Source organism: Oncorhynchus nerka, linkage group LG12 (genome assembly GCF_034236695.1).
Source record: "Oncorhynchus nerka isolate Pitt River linkage group LG12, Oner_Uvic_2.0, whole genome shotgun sequence".
Classification (NCBI taxonomy): domain Eukaryota; kingdom Metazoa; phylum Chordata; class Actinopteri; order Salmoniformes; family Salmonidae; genus Oncorhynchus; species Oncorhynchus nerka.
This window is the reverse complement of record NC_088407.1, coordinates 3,179,104-3,200,641: the sequence shown is the minus strand read 5'-3', so window position 1 is coordinate 3,200,641 and position 21,538 is coordinate 3,179,104. Positions and strand designations below refer to the sequence as shown.

At 37.7% G+C, this 21,538-nt stretch overlaps 1 protein-coding gene across 7 annotated transcripts in view; it reads right to left on the bottom strand.

Annotated features, from left to right (window-relative positions):
- LOC135574204 (low affinity immunoglobulin gamma Fc region receptor III-A-like) overlaps nucleotides 1–21,538 on the bottom strand; it is an 83,651-nt gene that overhangs the window by 30,878 nt on the left and 31,235 nt on the right. For 2 of the 7 annotated variants that reach the window (XM_065025121.1, XM_065025120.1), the window contains exon 8: nucleotides 15,925–16,002. The exons of 4 other annotated variants lie outside the window; for them this stretch is intronic. The gene's annotated coding sequence lies outside the window, so the exon portion shown is untranslated. Of the gene's footprint in view, nucleotides 1–15,924; nucleotides 16,003–16,571; nucleotides 17,470–21,538 lie in introns of those variants that run through there. One more of the 7 variants, XM_065025125.1, reaches the window with a different exon arrangement.

The following is a 21,538-nucleotide window of genomic DNA, read 5'->3' as shown; positions in this document are numbered from 1 at the left end:
TCTTCAGTAGTGGAACATGTTATTACTCCACTAGATTTGAGACAATGTCTTCAGTAGTGGAACATGTTATTACTCCATCTCCCACCTGGATTAGAGACAATGTCTTCAGTAGTGGAACATGTAATTAATCCACTAGATTAGAGACAATGTCTTCAGTAGTGGAACATGTTATTACTACACTAGATTAGAGACATTGTCTTCAGTAGTGGAACATGTTATTACTCCACTAGATTCGGGACAATGTCTTCAGTAGTGTAACATGTTGTTACTCGACTAGATTAGAGACAATGTCTTCAGTAGTGGAACATGTTATTACTCCACTAGATTTGAGACAATGTCTTCAGTAGTGGAACATGTTATTACTCAACCTGGATTAGAGACAATGTCTTCAGTAGTGGAACATGTTTTATTCCACTAGATTAGAGACAATGTCTTCAGTAGTGGAACATGTTATTACTCCACTAGATTAGAGACAATGTCTTCAGTAGTGTAACATGTTATTACTACACTAGATTAGAGACATTGTCTTCAGTAGTGGAACATGTTATTACTCCACTAGATTCGGGACAATGTCTTCAGTAGTGTAACATGTTGTTACTCGACTAGATTAGAGACAATGTCTTCAGTAGTGGAACATGTTATTACTCCACTAGATTTGAGACAATGTCTTCAGTAGTGGAACATGTTATTACTCCAACCTGGATTAGAGACAATGTCTTCAGTAGTGGCACATGTATTTATTCCACTAGATTAGAGACAATGTCTTCAGTAGTGGAACATGTTATTACTCCACTAGATTAGAGACAATGTCTTCAGTAGTGTAACATGTTATTACTCCACTAGATTTGAGACAATGTCTTCAGTAGTGGAACATGTTATTACTCCATTAGATTAGCGACAATGTCTTCAGTAGTGGCACATGTAATTATTCCACTAGATTAGAGACAATGTCTTCAGTAGTGGAACATGTTATTACTCCACTAGATTTGAGACAATGTCTTCAGTAGTGGAACATGTTATTACTCCATTAGATTAGAGACATTGTCTTCAGTAGTGGAACATGTTATTACTCCACTAGATTAGAGACAATGTCTTCAGTAGTGGAACATGTTATTACTCCATTAAATTAGCGACAATGTCTTCAGTAGTGGCACATGTAATTATTCCACTAGATTCGAGACAATGTCTTCAGTAGTGTAACATGTTGTTACTCCACTAGATTAGAGACAATGTCTTCAGTAGTGGAACATGTTATTACTCCACTAGATTTGAGACAATGTCTTCAGTAGTGGAACATGTTATTACTCCCACCTGGATTAGAGACAATGTCTTTAGTAGTGGAACATGTAATTAATCCACTAGATTAGAGACAATGTCTTCAGTAGTGAAACATGTTATTACTCCACTAGATTAGAGACAATGTCTTCAGTAGTGGAACATGTTATTACTCCACTAGATTAGAGACAATGTCTTCAGTAGTGGAACATGTTATTACTCCACTAGATTTGAGACAATGTCTGCAGTAGTGGAACATGTTATTACTCCATTAGATTAGCGACAATGTCTTCAGTAGTGGCACATGTAATTATTCCACTAGATTAGAGACAATGTCTTCAGTAGTGGAACATGTTATTACTCCACTAGATTAGAGACAATGTCTTCAGTAGTGTAACATGTTGTTACTCCACTAGATTAGAGACAATGTCTTCAGTAGTGGAACATGTTATTACTCCACTAGATTAGAGACAATGTCTTCAGTAGTGTAACATGTTATTACTCCACTAGATTAGAGACAATGTCTTCAGTAGTGGAACATGTTATTACTCCACTAGATTTGAGACAATGTCTTCAGTAGTGGAACATGTTATTACTCCACTAGATTTGAGACAATGTCTTCAGTAGTGGCACATGTAATTATTCCACTAGATTAGAGACAATGTCTTCAGTAGTGGAACATGTTATTACTCCACTAGATTAGAGACAATGTCTTCAGTAGTGTAACATGTTGTTACTCCAACCTGGATTAGAGACAATGTCTTCAGTAGTGGAACATGTAATTAATCCACTAGATTAGAGAAAATGTCTCCAGTAGTGGAACATGTTATTACTCCAACCTGGATTAGAGACAATGTCTTCAGTAGTGGAACATGTTATTACTCCATTAGATTAGAGACAATGTCTTCAGTAGTGGAACATGTTATTACTACACTAGATTAGAGAAAATGTCTCCAGTAGCGGAACATGTTATTACTCCAACCTGGATTAGAGACAATGTCTTCAGTAGTGGAACATGTTATTACTCCATTAGATTAGAGACAATGTCTTCAGTAGTGGAACATGTTATTACTACACTAGATTAGAGACAATGTTTTCAGTAGTGGAACATGTTATTACTCCACTAGATTCGAGACAATGTCTTCAGTAGTGTAACATGTTGTTACTCCACTAGATTAGAGACAATGTCTTCAGTAGTGGAACATGTAATTAATCCACTAGATTAGAGACAATGTCTTCAGTAGTGGAACATGTTATTACTAAACTAGATTAGAGACATTGTCTTCAGTAGTGGAACATGTTATTACTCGACTAGATTCGAGACAATGTCTTCAGTAGTGGAACATGTTATTACTCCACTAGATTTGAGACAATGTCTTCAGAAGTGGAACATGTTATTACTCCAACCTGGATTAGAGACAATGTCTTCAGTAGTGGAACATGTAATTAATCCACTAGATTAGAGACAATGTCTTCAGTAGTGGAACATGTTATTACTGCACTAGATTAGAGACGATGTGTTCAGTAAGCGAACATGTTATTACTCCACTAGATTAGAGACAATGTCTTCAGTAGTGGAACATGTTATTACTACACTAGATTAGAGACAATGTCTCCAGTAGTGGAACATGTTATTACTACACTAGATTAGAGACATTGTCTTCAGTAGTGGAACATGTTATTACTCCACTAGATTAGAGACAATGTCTTCAGTAGTGTAACATGTTATTACTCCACTAGATTTGAGACAATGTCTTCAGTAGTGGAACATGTTATTACTCCATTAGATTAGCGACAATGTCTTCAGTAGTGGCACATGTAATTATTCCACTAGATTAGAGACAATGTCTTCAGTAGTGGAACATGTTATTACTCCACTAGATTTGAGACAATGTCTTCAGTAGTGGAACATGTTATTACTCCACTAGATTAGAGACATTGTCTTTAGAACAGTTATTACACTAGATTAGAGACAATGTCTTCAGTAGTGGAACATGTTATTACTCCACTAGATTAGAGACAATGTCTTCAGTAGTGGAACATGTTATTACTCCACTAGATTTGAGACAATGTCTTCAGTAGTGGAACATGTTATTACTCCATTAGATTAGCGACAATGTCTTCAGTAGTGGCACATGTAATTATTCCACTAGATTAGAGACAATGTCTTCAGTAGTGGAACATGTTATTACTCCACTAGATTAGAGACAATGTCTTCAGTAGTGTAACATGTTGTTACTCCACTAGATTAGAGACAATGTCTTCAGTAGTGGAACATGTTATTACTCCACTAGATTCGAGACAATGTCTTCAGTAGTGTAACATGTTGTTACTCCACTAGATTAGAGACAATGTCTTCAGTAGTGGAACATGTTATTACTCCACTAGATTTGAGACAATCTCTTCAGTAGTGGAACATGTTATTACTCCCACCTGGATTAGAGACAATGTCTTCAGTAGTGGAACATGTAATTAATCCACTAGATTAGAGACAATGTCTTCAGTAGTGGAACATGTTATTACTACACTAGATTAGAGACATTGTCTTCAGTAGTGGAACATGTTATTACTCCACTAGATTCGGGACAATGTCTTCAGTAGTGTAACATGTTGTTACTCGACTAGATTAGAGACAATGTCTTCAGTAGTGGAACATGTTATTACTCCACTAGATTTGAGACAATGTCTTCAGTAGTGGAACATGTTATTACTCCAACCTGGATTAGAGACAATGTCTTCAGTAGTGGAACATGTAATTAATCCACTAGATTAGAGACAATGTCTTCAGTAGTTGAACATGTTATTACTACACTAGATTAGAGACGATGTGTTCAGTAGTGGAACATGTTATTACTACACTAGATTAGAGACATTGTCTTCAGTAGTGGAACATGTTATTACTCCACTAGATTCGAGACAATGTCTTCAGTAGTGTAATATGTTGTTACTCCACTAGATTAGAGACAATGTCTTCAGTAGTGGAACATGTTATTACTCCACTAGATTTGAGACAATGTCTTCAGTAGTGGAACATGTTATTACTCCCACCTGGATTAGAGACAATGTCTTCAGTAGTGGAACATGTAATTAATCCACTAGATTAGAGACAATGTCTTCAGTAGTGGAACATGTTATTACTACACTAGATTAGAGACATTGTCTTCAGTAGTGGAACATGTTATTACTCCACTAGATTAGAGACAATGTCTTCAGTAGTGGAACATGTTATTACTCCACTAGATTAGAGACAATGTCTTCAGTAGTGGAACATGTTATTACTCCACTAGATTTGAGACAATGTCTTCAGTAGTGGAACATGTTATTACTCCACTAGATTTGAGACAATGCCTTCGGTAGTGGAACATGTTATTACTCCCACCTGGATTAGAGACAATGTCTTCAGTAGTGGAACATGTAATTAATCCACTAGATTAGAGACAATGTCTTCAGTAGTGGATCATGTTATTACTACACTAGATTAGAGACATTGTCTTCAGTAGTGGAACATGTTATTACTCCACTAGATTTGAGACAATGTCTTCAGTAGTGGCACATGTAATTATTCCACTAGATTAGAGACAATGTCTTCAGTAGTGGAACATGTTATTACTCGACTAGATTTGAGACAATGTCTTCAGTAGTGTAACATGTTATTACTCCACTAGATTTGAGACAATGTCTTCAGTAGTGGAACATGTTATTACTCCATTAGATTACATGTCTAAGTAGTGGCACATGTAATTATTCCACTAGATTAGAGACAATGTCTTCAGTAGTGGAACATGTTATTACTCCACTAGATTAGAGACAATGTCTTCAGTAGTGGAACATGTTATTACTCCACTAGATTAGAGACAATGTCTTCAGTAGTGGAACATGTTATTACTCCACTAGATTCGAGACAATGTCTTCAGTAGTGTAACATGTTGTTACTCCACTAGATTAGAGAAAATGTCTTCAGTAGTGTAACATGTTATTACTCCACTAGATTTGAGACAATGTCTTCAGTAGTGGAACATGTTATTACTCCATTAGATTAGCGACAATGTCTTCAGTAGTGGCACATGTAATTATTCCACTAGATTAGAGACAATGTCTTCAGTAGTGGAACATGTTATTACTCCACTAGATTAGAGACAATGTCTTCAGTAGTGGAACATGTTATTACTCCACTAGTTTAGAGACAATGTCTTCAGTAGTGGAACATGTTATTACTCCACTAGATTTGAGACAATGTCTTCAGTAGTGGAACATGTTGTTACTCCACTAGATTAGAGACAATGTCTTCAGTAGTGGAACATGTTATTACTCCCACCTGGATTAGAGACAATGTCTTTAGTAGTGGAACATGTAATTAATCCACTAGATTAGAGACAATGTCTTCAGTAGTGGAACATGTTATTACTACACATTAGAGACATTGTCTTTAGTGGAACATGTTATTACTACACAATGTCTTCAGTAGTGGAACATGTTATTACTCCACTAGATTAGAGACAATGTCTTCAGTAGTGGAACATGTTATTACTCCACTAGATTAGAGACAATGTCTTCAGTAGTGTAACATGTTATTACTCCACTAGATTTGAGACAATGTCTTCAGTAGTGGAACATGTTATTACTCCATTAGATTAGCGACAATGTCTTCAGTAGTGGCACATGTAATTATTCCACTAGATTAGAGACAATGTCTTCAGTAGTGGAACATGTTATTACTCCACTAGATTAGAGACAATGTCTTCAGTAGTGGAACATGTTATTACTCCACTAGTTTAGAGACAATGTCTTCAGTAGTGGAACATGTTATTACTCCACTAGATTTGAGACAATGTCTTCAGTAGTGGAACATGTTGTTACTCCACTAGATTAGAGACAATGTCTTCAGTAGTGGAACATGTTATTACTCCCACCTGGATTAGAGACAATGTCTTCAGTAGTGGAACATGTAATTAATCCACTAGATTAGAGACAATGTCTTCAGTAGTGGAACATGTTATTACTACACTAGATTAGAGACATTGTCTTCAGAAGTGGAACATGTTATTACTACACTAGATTAGAGACATTGTCTTCAGTAGTGGAACATGTTATTACTCCACTAGATTAGAGACATTGTCTTCAGAAGTGGAACATGTTATTACTCCACTAGATTTGAGACAATGTCTGCAGTAGTGGAACATGTTATTACTCCACTAGATTTTAGACAATGTCTTCAGTAGTGGAACATGTTATTACTCCACTAGATTTGAGACAATGTCTTCAGTAGTGGAACATGTTATTACTCCAACCTGGATTAGAGACAATGTCTTCAGTAGTGGAACATGTAATTAATCCACTAGATTAGAGACAATGTCTTCAGTAGTTGAACATGTTATTACTACACTAGATTAGAGACGATGTGTTCAGTAGTGGAACATGTTATTACTACACTAGATTAGAGACATTGTCTTCAGTAGTGGAACATTTTATTACTCCACTAGATTCGAGACAATGTCTTCAGTAGTGTAACATGTTGTTACTCCACTAGATTAGAGACAATGTCTTCAGTAGTGGAACATGTTATTACTCCACTAGATTTGAGACAATGCCTTCAGTAGTGGAACATGTTATTACTCCCACCTGGATTAGAGACAATGTCTTCAGTAGTGGAACATGTAATTAATCCACTAGATTAGAGACAATGTCTTCAGTAGTGGATCATGTTATTACTACACTAGATTAGAGACATTGTCTTCAGTAGTGGAACATGTTATTACTCCACTAGATTTGAGACAATGTCTTCAGTAGTGGAACATGTTATTACTCCACTAGATTTGAGACAATGTCTTCAGTAGTGGAACATGTTATTACTCCACTAGATTAGAGACAATGTCTTCAGTAGTGGAACATGTTATTACTCCACTAGATTAGAGACAATGTCTTCAGTAGTGGAACATGTTATTACTCCACTAGATTCGAGACAATGTCTTCAGTAGTGTAACATGTTGTTACTCCACTAGATTAGAGACAATGTCTTCAGTAGTGGAACATGTTATTACTCCACTAGATTTGAGACAATGTCTTCAGTAGTGGAACATGTTATTACTCCCACCTGGATTAGAGACAATGTCTTCAGTAGTGGAACATGTAATTAATCCACTAGATTAGAGACAATGTCTTCAGTAGTGGAACATGTTATTACTCCACTAGATTCGAGACAATGTCTTCAGTAGTGTAACATGTTGTTACTCCACTAGATTAGAGACAATGTCTTCAGTAGTGGAACATGTTATTACTCCACTAGATTTGAGACAATCTCTTCAGTAGTGGAACATGTTATTACTCCCACCTGGATTAGAGACAATGTCTTCAGTAGTGGAACATGTTATTACTCCACTAGATTTGAGACAAGACAATGTCTTCACCTGGATTAGAGACATGTCTTATTACTGTAATTAATCCACTAGATTAGAGACAATGTCTTCAGTAGTTGAACATGTTATTACTCCTCTAGATTAGAGACGATGTGTTCAGTAGTGGAACATGTTATTACTACACTAGATTAGAGACAATCTCTTCAGTAGTGGAACATGTTATTACTCCCACCTGGATTAGAGACAATGTCTTCAGTAGTGGAACATGTTATTACTCCACTAGATTCGAGACAATGTCTTCAGTAGTGGAACATGTTATTACTCCACTAGATTAGAGACAATGTCTTCAGTAGTGTAACATGTTGTTACTCCAACCTAGATTAGAGACAATGTCTTCAGTAGTGGAACATGTTATTACTCCACTAGATTAGAGACAATGTCTTCAGTAGTGGAACATGTTATTACTCCACTAGATTTGAGACAATGTCTTCAGTAGTGGAACATGTTATTACTCCATTAGATTAGCGACAATGTCTTCAGTAGTGGCACATGTAATTATTCCACTAGATTAGAGACAATGTCTTCAGTAGTGGAACATGTTATTACTCCACTAGATTAGAGACAATGTCTTCAGTAGTGTAACATAGATTAGATTAGAGACAATGTCTTCAGTAGTGGAACATGTAATTAATCCACTAGATTAGAGAAAATGTCTCCAGTAGTGGAACATGTTATTACTCCAACCTGGATTAGAGACAATGTCTTCAGTAGTGGAACATGTTATTACTCCATTAGATTAGAGACAATGTCTTCAGTAGTGGAACATGTTATTACTACACTAGATTAGAGAAAATGTCTCCAGTAGCGGAACATGTTATTACTCCAACCTGGATTAGAGACAATGTCTTCAGTAGTGGAACATGTTATTACTCCATTAGATTAGAGACAATGTCTTCAGTAGTGGAACATGTTATTACTACACTAGATTAGAGACAATGTTTTCAGTAGTGGAACATGTTATTACTCCACTAGATTCGAGACAATGTCTTCAGTAGTGGAACATGTTATTTCTCCACTAGATTTTTAGACAATGTCTTCAGTAGTGGAACATGTTATTACTCCTACCTGGATTAGAGACAATGTCTCCAGTAGTGGAACATGTAATTAATCCACTAGATTAGAGACAATGTCTTCAGTAGTGGAACATGTTATTACTCCACTAGATTAGAGACAATGTCTTCAGTAGTGGAACATGTTATTACTCCACTAGATTCGAGACAATGTCTTCAGTAGTGTAACATGTTGTTACTCCACTAGATTAGAGACAATGTCTTCAGTAGTGTAACATGTTGTTACTCCACTAGATTAGAGACAATGTCTTCAGTAGTGGAACATGTTATTACTCCACTAGATTAGAGACAATGTCTTCAGTAGTGGAACATGTTATTACTCCACTAGATTTGAGACAATGTCTTCAGTAGTGGAACATGTTATTACTCCATTAGATTAGCGACAATGTCTTCAGTAGTGTAACATGTTGTTACTCCACTAGATTAGAGACAATGTCTTCAGTAGTGGAACATGTTATTAATCCACTAGATTAGAGACAATGTCTTCAGTAGTGGAACATGTTATTACTCCTACCTGGATTAGAGACAATGTCTCAGTAGTGGAACATGTAATTAATCCACTAGATTAGAGAAAATGTCTTCAGTAGTGGAACATGTTATTACTCCAACCTGGATTAGAGACAATGTCTTCAGTAGTGGAACATGTTATTACTCCATTAGATTAGAGACAATGTCTTCAGTAGTGGAACATGTTATTACTACACTAGATTAGAGAAATGTCTCCAGTAGCGGAACATGTTATTACTCCAACCTGGATTAGAGACAATGTCTTCAGTAGTGGAACATGTTATTACTCCATTAGATTAGAGACAATGTCTTCAGTAGTGGAACATGTTATTACTACACTAGATTAGAGACAATGTTTTCAGTAGTGGAACATGTTATTACTCCACTAGATTCGAGACAATGTCTTCAGTAGTGGAACATGTTATTTCTCCACTAGATTTTGAGACAATGTCTTCAGTAGTGGAACATGTTATTACTCCTACCTGGATTAGAGACAATGTCTCCAGTAGTGGAACATGTAATTAATCCACTAGATTAGAGACAATGTCTTCAGTAGTGGAACATGTTATTACTCCACTAGATTAGAGACAATGTCTTCAGTAGTGGAACATGTTATTACTCCACTAGATTCGAGACAATGTCTTCAGTAGTGTAACATGTTGTTACTCCACTAGATTAGAGACAATGTCTTCAGTAGTGGAACATGTTATTACTCCACTAGATTTGAGACAATGTCTTCAGTAGTGGAACATGTTATTACTCCCACCTGGATTAGAGACAATGTCTTCAGTAGTGGAACATGTAATTAATCCACTAGATTAGAGACAATGTCTTCAGTAGTGGAACATGTTATTACTCCACTAGATTCGAGACAATGTCTTCAGTAGTGTAACATGTTGTTACTCCACTAGATTAGAGACAATGTCTTCAGTAGTGGAACATGTTATTACTCCACTAGATTTGAGACAATCTCTTCAGTAGTGGAACATGTTATTACTCCCACCTGGATTAGAGACAATGTCTTCAGTAGTGGAACATGTTATTACTCCACTAGATTTGAGACAATGTCTTCAGTAGTGGAACATGTTATTACTCCAACCTGGATTAGAGACAATGTCTTCAGTAGTGGAACATGTAATTAATCCACTAGATTAGAGACAATGTCTTCAGTAGTTGAACATGTTATTACTACTCTAGATTAGAGACGATGTGTTCAGTAGTGGAACATGTTATTACTACACTAGATTAGAGACAATCTCTTCAGTAGTGGAACATGTTATTACTCCCACCTGGATTAGAGACAATGTCTTCAGTAGTGGAACATGTTATTACTAGACTAGATTCGAGACAATGTCTTCAGTAGTGTAACATGTTGTTACTCCACTAGATTAGAGACAATGTCTTCAGTAGTGTAACATGTTGTTACTCCACTAGATTAGAGACAATGTCTTCAGTAGTGGAACATGTTATTACTCCACTAGATTAGAGACAATGTCTTCAGTAGTGGAACATGTTATTACTCCACTAGATTTGAGACAATGTCTTCAGTAGTGGAACATGTTATTACTCCATTAGATTAGCGACAATGTCTTCAGTAGTGGCACATGTAATTATTCCACTAGATTAGAGACAATGTCTTCAGTAGTGGAACATGTTATTACTCCACTAGATTAGAGACAATGTCTTCAGTAGTGTAACATGTTGTTACTCCAACCTGGATTAGAGACAATGTCTTCAGTAGTGGAACATGTAATTAATCCACTAGATTAGAGAAAATGTCTCCAGTAGTGGAACATGTTATTACTCCAACCTGGATTAGAGACAATGTCTTCAGTAGTGGAACATGTTATTACTCCATTAGATTAGAGACAATGTCTTCAGTAGTGGAACATGTTATTACTACACTAGATTAGAGAAAATGTCTCCAGTAGCGGAACATGTTATTACTCCAACCTGGATTAGAGACAATGTCTTCAGTAGTGGAACATGTTATTACTCCATTAGATTAGAGACAATGTCTTCAGTAGTGGAACATGTTATTACTACACTAGATTAGAGACAATGTTTTCAGTAGTGGAACATGTTATTACTCCACTAGATTCGAGACAATGTCTTCAGTAGTGGAACATGTTATTTCTCCACTAGATTTTTAGACAATGTCTTCAGTAGTGGAACATGTTATTACTCCTACCTGGATTAGAGACAATGTCTCCAGTAGTGGAACATGTAATTAATCCACTAGATTAGAGACAATGTCTTCAGTAGTGGAACATGTTATTACTCCACTAGATTCGAGACAATGTCTTCAGTAGTGGAACATGTTATTACTCCACTAGATTCGAGACAATGTCTTCAGTAGTGTAACATGTTGTTACTCCACTAGATTAGAGACAATGTCTTCAGTAGTGTAACATGTTGTTACTCCACTAGATTAGAGACAATGTCTTCAGTAGTGGAACATGTTATTACTCCACTAGATTAGAGACAATGTCTTCAGTAGTGGAACATGTTATTACTCCACTAGATTTGAGACAATGTCTTCAGTAGTGGAACATGTTATTACTCCATTAGATTAGCGACAATGTCTTCAGTAGTGTAACATGTTGTTACTCCACTAGATTAGAGACAATGTCTTCAGTAGTGGAACATGTAATTAATCCACTAGATTAGAGAAAATGTCTTCAGTAGTGGAACATGTTATTACTCCTACCTGGATTAGAGACAATGTCTCCAGTAGTGGAACATGTAATTAATCCACTAGATTAGAGAAAATGTCTCCAGTAGTGGAACATGTTATTACTCCAACCTGGATTAGAGACAATGTCTTCAGTAGTGGAACATGTTATTACTCCATTAGATTAGAGACAATGTCTTCAGTAGTGGAACATGTTATTACTACACTAGATTAGAGAAAATGTCTCCAGTAGCGGAACATGTTATTACTCCAACCTGGATTAGAGACAATGTCTTCAGTAGTGGAACATGTTATTACTCCATTAGATTAGAGACAATGTCTTCAGTAGTGGAACATGTTATTACTACACTAGATTAGAGACAATGTTTTCAGTAGTGGAACATGTTATTACTCCACTAGATTCGAGACAATGTCTTCAGTAGTGGAACATGTTATTTCTCCACTAGATTTTTAGACAATGTCTTCAGTAGTGGAACATGTTATTACTCCTACCTGGATTAGAGACAATGTCTCCAGTAGTGGAACATGTAATTAATCCACTAGATTAGAGACAATGTCTTCAGTAGTGGAACATGTTATTACTCCTACCTGGATTAGAGACAATGTCTTCAGTAGTGGAACATGTTATTACTACACTAGATTAGAGACAATGTTTTCAGTAGTGGAACATGTTATTACTCCACTAGATTCGAGACAATGTCTTCAGTAGTGTAACATGTTGTTACTCCACTAGATTAGAGACAATGTCTTCAGTAGTGGAACATGTAATTAATCCACTAGATTAGAGACAATGTCTTCAGTAGTGGAACATGTTATTACTAAACTAGATTAGAGACATTGTCTTCAGTAGTGGAACATGTTATTACTCGACTAGATTCGAGACAATGTCTTCAGTAGTGGAACATGTTATTACTCCACTAGATTTGAGACAATGTCTTCAGAAGTGGAACATGTTATTACTCCAACCTGGATTAGAGACAATGTCTTCAGTAGTGGAACATGTAATTAATCCACTAGATTAGAGACAATGTCTTCAGTAGTGGAACATGTTATTACTGCACTAGATTAGAGACGATGTGTTCAGTAAGCGAACATGTTATTACTCCACTAGATTAGAGACAATGTCTTCAGTAGTGGAACATGTTATTACTACACTAGATTAGAGACAATGTCTCCAGTAGTGGAACATGTTATTACTACACTAGATTAGAGACATTGTCTTCAGTAGTGGAACATCTTATTACTCCACTAGATTCGAGACAATGTCTTCAGTAGTGTAACATGTTGTTACTCGACTAGATTAGAGACAATGTCTTCAGTAGTGTAACATGTTGTTACTCCACTAGATTAGAGACAATGTCTTCAGTAGTGGAATATGTAATTAATCCACTAGATTAGAGACAATGTCTTCAGTAGTGGAACATGTTATTACTACACTAGATTAGAGACATTGTCTTCAGTAGTGGAACATGTTATTACTCCACTAGATTAGAGACAATGTCTTCATTAGTGTAACATGTTGTTACTCCACTAGATTAGAGACAATGTCTTCAGTAGTGGAACATGTTATTTCTCCACTAGATTTGAGACAATGTCTTCAGTAGTGGATCATGTTATTACTCCACTAGATTTGAGACAATGTCTTCAGTAGTGGAACATGTTATTACTCCATTAGATTAGCGACAATGTCTTCAGTAGTGGCACATGTAATTATTCCACTAGATTAGAGACAATGTCTTCAGTAGTGGAACATGTTATTACTCCACTAGATTAGAGACAATGTCTTCAGTAGTGGAACATGTTAATACTCCTCTAGATTAGAGACAATGTCTTCAGTAGTGGAACATGTTATTATTCCACTAGATTAGAGACAATGTCTTCTGTAGTGGAACATGTTGTTACTCCACTAGATTAGAGACATTGTCTTCAGTAGTGGAACATGTTATTACTCCAACCTGGATTAGAGAAATGTCTTCAGTAGTGGAACATGTTATTACTCCACTAGATTAGAGACAATGTCTTCAGTAGTGGAACATGTTATTACTACACTAGATTAGAGACAATGTCTCCAGTAGTGGAACATGTTATTACTACACTAGATTAGAGACATTGTCTTCAGTAGTGGAACATCTTATTACTCCACTAGATTCGAGACAATGTCTTCAGTAGTGTAACATGTTGTTACTCGACTAGATTAGAGACAATGTCTTCAGTAGTGTAACATGTTGTTACTCCACTAGATTAGAGACAATGTCTTCAGTAGTGGAATATGTAATTAATCCACTAGATTAGAGACAATGTCTTCAGTAGTGGAACATGTTATTACTCCACTAGATTAGAGACAATGTCTTCATTAGTGTAACATGTTGTTACTCCACTAGATTAGAGACAATGTCTTCAGTAGTGGAACATGTTATTTCCCCACTAGATTTGAGACAATGTCTTCAGTAGTGGATCATGTTATTACTCCACTAGATTTGAGACAATGTCTTCAGTAGTGGAACATGTTATTACTCCATTAGATTAGCGACAATGTCTTCAGTAGTGGCACATGTAATTATTCCACTAGATTAGAGACAATGTCTTCAGTAGTGGAACATGTTATTACACCACTAGATTAGAGACAATGTCTTAAGTAGTGGAACATGTTAATACTCCTCTAGATTAGAGACAATGTCTTCAGTAGTGGAACATGTTATTATTCCACTAGATTAGAGACAATGTCTTCTGTAGTGGAACATGTTGTTACTCCACTAGATTAGAGACAATGTCTTCAGTAGTGGAACATGTTATTACTCCACTAGATTAGAGACAATGTCTTCAGTAGTGGAACATGTTATTACTCCACTAGATTAGAGACAATGTCTTCAGTAGTGGAACATGTCATTACTCCACTAGATTCGAGACAATGTCTTCAGTAGTGGAACATGTTATTACTCCACTAGATTAGAGACAATGTCTTCAGTAGTGGAACATGTTATTACTCCACTAGATTAGAGACAATGTCTTCAGTAGTGGAACATGTTATTACTCCAACCTGGATTAGAGAAATGTCTTCTGTAGTGGAACATGTTATTATTAAACGAGATTAGAGACAATGTCTTCAGTAGTGGAACATGTTATTACTCCAACCTGGATTAGAGAAATGACTTCAGTAGTGGAACATGTTATTACTAAACTAAATTAGAGACAATGTCTTCAGTAGTGGAACATGTTATTACTCCACTAGATTAGAGACGATGTCATCAGTAGTGGAACATGTTATTACTCCAACCTGGACTAGAGACAATGTCTTCAGTAGTGGAACATGTTATTACTCCACTAGATTCGAGACAATGTCTTCAGTAGTGGAACATGTTATTACTCCACTAGACTAGAGACAATGTCTTCAGTAGTGGAACATGTTATTACTCCATTAGATTAGCGACAATGTCTTCAGTAGTGGAACATGTAATTATTCCACTAGATTAGAGACAATGTCTTCAGTAGTGGAACATGTTATTACTCAAACTTTGAAAGTGACAAATAACATTTTTCACATTTTCTGAAGCTTTATTTGACAAGTTAGCATATTGAAGCCTTTACATGTCTTCAGTAGTGGAAATGTTATAACTTTCCTTAGATTAGTAGTACAAAGTCTTACATTATTCAACATGGACAAAACACTATAACTTTCCAATGTCTTCAGTAGTGGAACAAGTCTTTACAACCTGGATTAGAGACAATGTCTTCAGTCAGTGGTGAACATGTTATTCTCCATTGATTAAACAATGTCTTCTAAAGAGAAGTGCATGATACTCCACTAAACCGAGACAATTCTTCAGTAGTGGAATACTGTTACACCTCACTGATTGCTGATGCTGTTGATGGAGGTCAAGGCTGCAGAGTCTAAAGATAAGTCCGTTGGTGTGAAAAGGGAACGTTTGAGAGAGAAGATCCAGAAAGGAGAATAAAGAGATTGACTTCAGGGTTGTGGTTATTCACCGCAGCTGAATTAGAGCATATTTTTCCATCCACCATGACGTTCTGATGAACAGGGTCACTAGGTAAAGAGAGAGGAGAGAGAGATGAGTGGGGGACAGTGATTACTCCAGTCTACTACAGTGAAGACCATTTTCCAACACCATTTTCGTTCTAATGAACAGGGTCACTAGGTTGAGAGAGAGAGACAGATCATCATGGACAGAGGAGCTGATCCAGTCTCTACAGTAGAAGAAGTCAACACCATTATTCATCATGAACAGGGTCACTAGGTAACTTTCCTTCTGAGGAGAGTAGATGAGTGGGGGACAGAGGACTGATAGTCTACTACAGCTGAAGACCTCCACACCAGTGACGTTCTGCATGAACAGGGTCACTAGGTAAACTGACTCTAAGAGAGATGAGTGAGGGACAGAGGAGCTGATCCAGTCTACTACAGTGAAGACCTCCAACACCATGACGTTCTAATGAACAGGGTCACTAGGTAAAGAGAGGAGAGAGAGATGAGTGAGGGACAGAGGAGCTGATCCAGTCTACTACAGTGAAGACCTCCAACACCATGACGTTCTAATGAACAGGGTCACTAGGTAAAGAGAGAGAGAGAGAGATGAGATGGAGGGACAGGGAGCTGATCCAGTCTACTACAGTGAAGACCTCCAACACCATGACGTTCTAATGAACAGGGTCACTAGGTAAAGAGAGAGGAGAGAGAGATGAGTGGGGGACAGAGGAGCTGATCCAGTCTACTGCAGTGAAGACCTCCAACACCATGACGTTCTAATGAACAGGGTCACTAGGTAAAGAGAGAGGAGAGAGAGATGAGTGAGGGACAGAGGAGCTGATCCAGTCTACTACAGTGAAGACCTCCAACACCATGATGTTCTGATGAACAGGGTCACTAGGTAAAGAGAGAGGAGAGAGAGATGAGTGGGGGACAGAGGAGCTGATCCAGTCTACTACAGTGAAGACCTCCAACACCATGACGTTCTAATGAACAGGGTCACTAGGTAAAGAGAGAGGAGAGAGAGATGAGTGAGGGACAGAGGAGCTGATCCAGTCTACTACAGTGAAGACCTCCAACACCATGACGTTCTATTGAACAGGGTCACTAGGTAAAGAGAGAGGAGAGAGAGATGAGTGGGGGACAGAGGAGCTGATCCAGTCTACTACAGTGAAGACCTACAACACCATGACGTTCTAATGAACAGGGTCACTAGGTAAAGAGAGAGGAGAGAGAGATGAGTGAGGGACAGAGGAGCTGATCCAGTCTACTACAGTGAAGACCTCCAACACCATGACGTTCTAATGAACAGGGTCACTAGGTAAAGAGAGAGGAGAGAGAGATGAGTGGGGGACAGAGGAGCTGATCCAGTCTACTACAGTGAAGACCTCCAACACCATGACGTTCTAATGAACAGGGTCACTAGGTAAAGAGAGAGGAGAGAGAGATGAGTGAGGGACAGAGGAGCTGATCCAGTCTACTACAGTGAAGACCTCCAACACCATGATGTTCTGATGAACAGGGTCACTAGGTAAAGAGAGAGGAGAGAGAGATGAGTGAGGGACAGAGGAGCTGATCCAGTCTACTACAGTGAAGACCTCCAACACCATGACGTTCTAATGAACAGGGTCACTAGGTAAAGAGAGAGGAGAGAGAGATGAGTGAGGGACAGAGGAGCTGATCCAGTCTACTACAGTGAAGACCTCCAACACCATGACGTTCTAATGAACAGGGTCACTAGGTAAAGAGAGAGGAGAGAGAGATGAGTGAGGGACAGAGGACCCCAATTATAATGACTCATTCAACCAGGTGTTTGACTGGTGTTTTAAGTGTTTAGAACTCTGAATGTACATCACACAGAATACGTCGGTTCCCACGTACAGTTGAAGTCGGAAGTATACATACACTTTCACCAAAAACATTTAAACTCAGTTTTTCACAATTCCTGACATGTAATGCTAGTAAAAATTCTTAGGTCAGTTAGAATCACCACTTTATTTTAAGAATGTGAAATGTCAGAATAATAGTTGAGAGAATGATTTATTTCAGCTGTTATTTCATTCATCACATTCCCAGTGGGTCAGAAGTTTACATACACTCAATTAGTGTTTGGTAGCATTGCCTTTAAATTGTTTAACTTGGGTCAAATGTTTCAGGTAGCCTTCCACAAGCTTCCACAACAAGTTGAGTGAATTCCTACTGACAGAGCTGGTGTAACTGAGTCAGGTTCCTTGCTCGCACACACTTTTTCAGTTCTGCCCACATATTTTCTGTAGGATTGAGGTCAGGGCTTTGTGATGGCCACTCCAATACCTTGACTTTGTTGTCCTTAAGCCATTTTGCCACAACTTTGGACGTATGCTTGGGGTCATTGTCCATTTGGAAGACCCATTTGCGACCAAGCTTTAACTTCCTGACTGATATCTTGAGATGTTGCTTCAATATATCCACATCATTTTTCATCCCCATGAAGTCATCTATTTTATGAAGTGCACCAGTCTCTCCTCCAGCAAAGCACCCTCACAACATGATGCTGCCACCCCCGTGCTTCATGGTTGGGTTAGTGTTCTTTGGCTTGCAAGCCTCCTCCCCATTTTTTCACCAGACATAACGATGGTCATTATGGCCAAACAGTTCTATTTTTGTTTCATCAGACCAGAGGACATTTGTCAAAAAAGTACAATCTTTGTCCCCATGTTCAGTTGCAAACTGTAGTCTGGCATTTTTATGGCTGTTTTGGAGCAGTGGCTTCTTCCTTGCTGAGTGGCCTTTCAGGTTATGTCGATATAGGACTCGTTTTACTGTGGATACAGATATTGTTGCACCTGTTTCCTCCAGCAACTTCACAAGGTCCTTTGCTGTTGTTCTGGGATTGATTTGCACTTTTCGCACCAAAGTACATTCATCTCAAGGAGACAGAACATGTCTCCTTCCTGAGCGGTATGACGGCTGGGTGGTCCCATGGTGTTTATACTTTATACTTGTACAAATGAACGTGGTACCTTCAGGTGTTTGAAAATTGCAAAAAGGATGAACTAGACTTCTGGAGGTCTTCAATTTATTTATGAGGTCTTGGCTGATTTCTTTTGATTTTCACATGATGTCAAGCAAAGAGGCATTGAGTTTGAAGGTAGGCCTTGAAATACATCCACAGGTACACCTCCAATTGACTCAAATGATGTCAATTAGCCTATCAGAAGCTTCTAAAGCCATGACATCATTTTCTGTAATTTTCCAAGCTGTTTAAAGTCAACTTAGTGTAAGGAAACTTCTGACCCAGGAATTGGAATTGTGATACAGGAAATTATAAGTGAAATAATCTGTCTGTAAACATGTGTTGGAAAAATTACTTGTGTCAAAGTAGATGGACTTGCCAAAAATATAGCTTGTTAACAAGAAATTTGTGGAGTGGTTGAAAAACGAGTTTTAATGACTCCAAGCTAAGTGTAACTTCCGACAACAACTGAACCCATTCAACCACCCATCCCATTCAGACTAAAATAGCCAACAACAGTCAACAAAGGGAAGAAGAGGGATGTGCAGGATTGTGCGTTTGTGCGTTTGTGTATGTGTGTGTGGGTCTATGTGGGTCTCTCTGTGTGTGAGTCTGTGCGGATCTCTCTCTCTCTCTGTGTGTGTGTGTGTGTGTGTGTGTGTGTGTGTGTGTGTGTGTGTGTGTGTGTGTGTGTGTGTGTGTGTGTGTGTGTGTGTGTGTGTGTCTGTGCAGATCTCTCTCTCTCTGTGTGTGTGTGTGTGTGTGTGTGTGTGTGTGTGTGTGTGTGTGTGTGTGTGTGTGTGTGTGGCTCAGTTGGTCACTACTGTAAGTCTCTCTGGACAAGAGCGTCTGCTAAATGACTCACTACTGTAAGTCTCTCTGGACTAGAGAGTCTGCTAAATGACTCACTACTGTAAGTCTCTCTGGACTAGAGAGTCTGCTAAATGACTCACTACTGTAAGTCTCTCTGGACTAGAGAGTCTGCTAAATGACTCACTACTGTAAGTCTCTCTGGACTAGAGAGTCTGCTAAATGACTCACTACTGTAAGTCTCTCTGGACTAGAGAGTCTGCTAAATGACTCACTACTGTAAGTCTCTCTGGACTAGAGAGTCTGCTAAATGACTCACTACTGTAAGTCTCTCTGGACTAGAGAGTCTGCTAAATGACTCACTACTGTAAGTCTCTCTGGACTAGAGAGTCTGCTAAATGACTCACTACTGTAAGTCTCTCTGGACTAGAGAGTCTGCTAAATGACTCACTACTGTAAGTCTCTCTGGACTAGAGAGTCTGCTAAAAGATTGTCTACAGTCGCTAAATGACCAAAAACATGTTAAAAAATACATGTAAAATGTGTGAGGGACAGAGGTGTGGGTGATGTTGTTCACATATAGCTCTAACCTCAAACAGCCACAGATCTCCTGCTCTGATAAGTCTCTGTATATCCGTGTGGTGGGCGGGGGGAGACCTCTATTTTTAATGCTGTCAGTTGTAACGTTTGGCTTGATGACTTTGAGTCTTTTGAGCATCATGCTATACTATTTAAATGTCAGCCACCAGACCAGAGTATCATGTTATACTGTTTAAATGTCAGACACCAGACCAGATATTCTGAGAGAGCATCATATATAACAAGGCCATTAGAAATGAGAGAGCATCATATATAACAAGGCCATTAGAAATGAGAGAGCATCATATATAACAAGGCCATTAGAAATGAGAGAGCATCATATATAACAAGGCCATTAGAAATGAGAGAGCATCATATATAACAAGGCCATTAGAAATGAGAGAGCATCATATATAACAAGGCCATTAGAAATGAGAGAGCATCACTATATAACAAGGCCATTAGAGATGAGAGAGCATCATATATAATGACCATTAGAAATGAGAGAGCATCATTTATAACAAGGCCATTGAAATGAGAGAGCATCATATATAACAAGGCCATTAGAAATGAGCATCATATATAACAAGGCCATTAGAAATGAGAGAGCATCATATATAACAAGGCCATTAGAGATGAGAGAGCATCATATATAACAAGGCCATTAGAAATGAGAGAGCATCATATATAACAAGGCCATTAGAAATGAGAGAGCATCATATATAACAAGGCCATTAGAAATGAGAGAGCATCATATATAACAAGGCCATTAGAAATGAGAGAGTCATCATATATAACAAGGCCATTGAAATGAGAGAGCATCATATATAACAAGGCCATTAGAAATGAGAAGCATCATATATAAAAAGGCCATTAGAAATGAGAGAGCATCATATATAACAAGGCCATTAGAAATGAGAGAGCGTCATATATAACAAGGCCATTAGAAATGAGAGAGCATCATATATAACAAGGCCATTAGAAATGAGAGAGCATTCAAAACAGTTAATTGAATATCTGCCAGAGAACCCGAGGGGAAACTGTGGACATATAAAAAAAAAATATGTATGTAGTTTTGCTTTTCCTTACGGTACTTTTAAGTCATTCAGTTTTAATTGTTATAATTTAATTGTTAATTTAATTTAATACGTTTTTTTATCCTATTGTCTTTGTTGTATATTTTTTTTAAATATTTTATTTGACATTTTCATA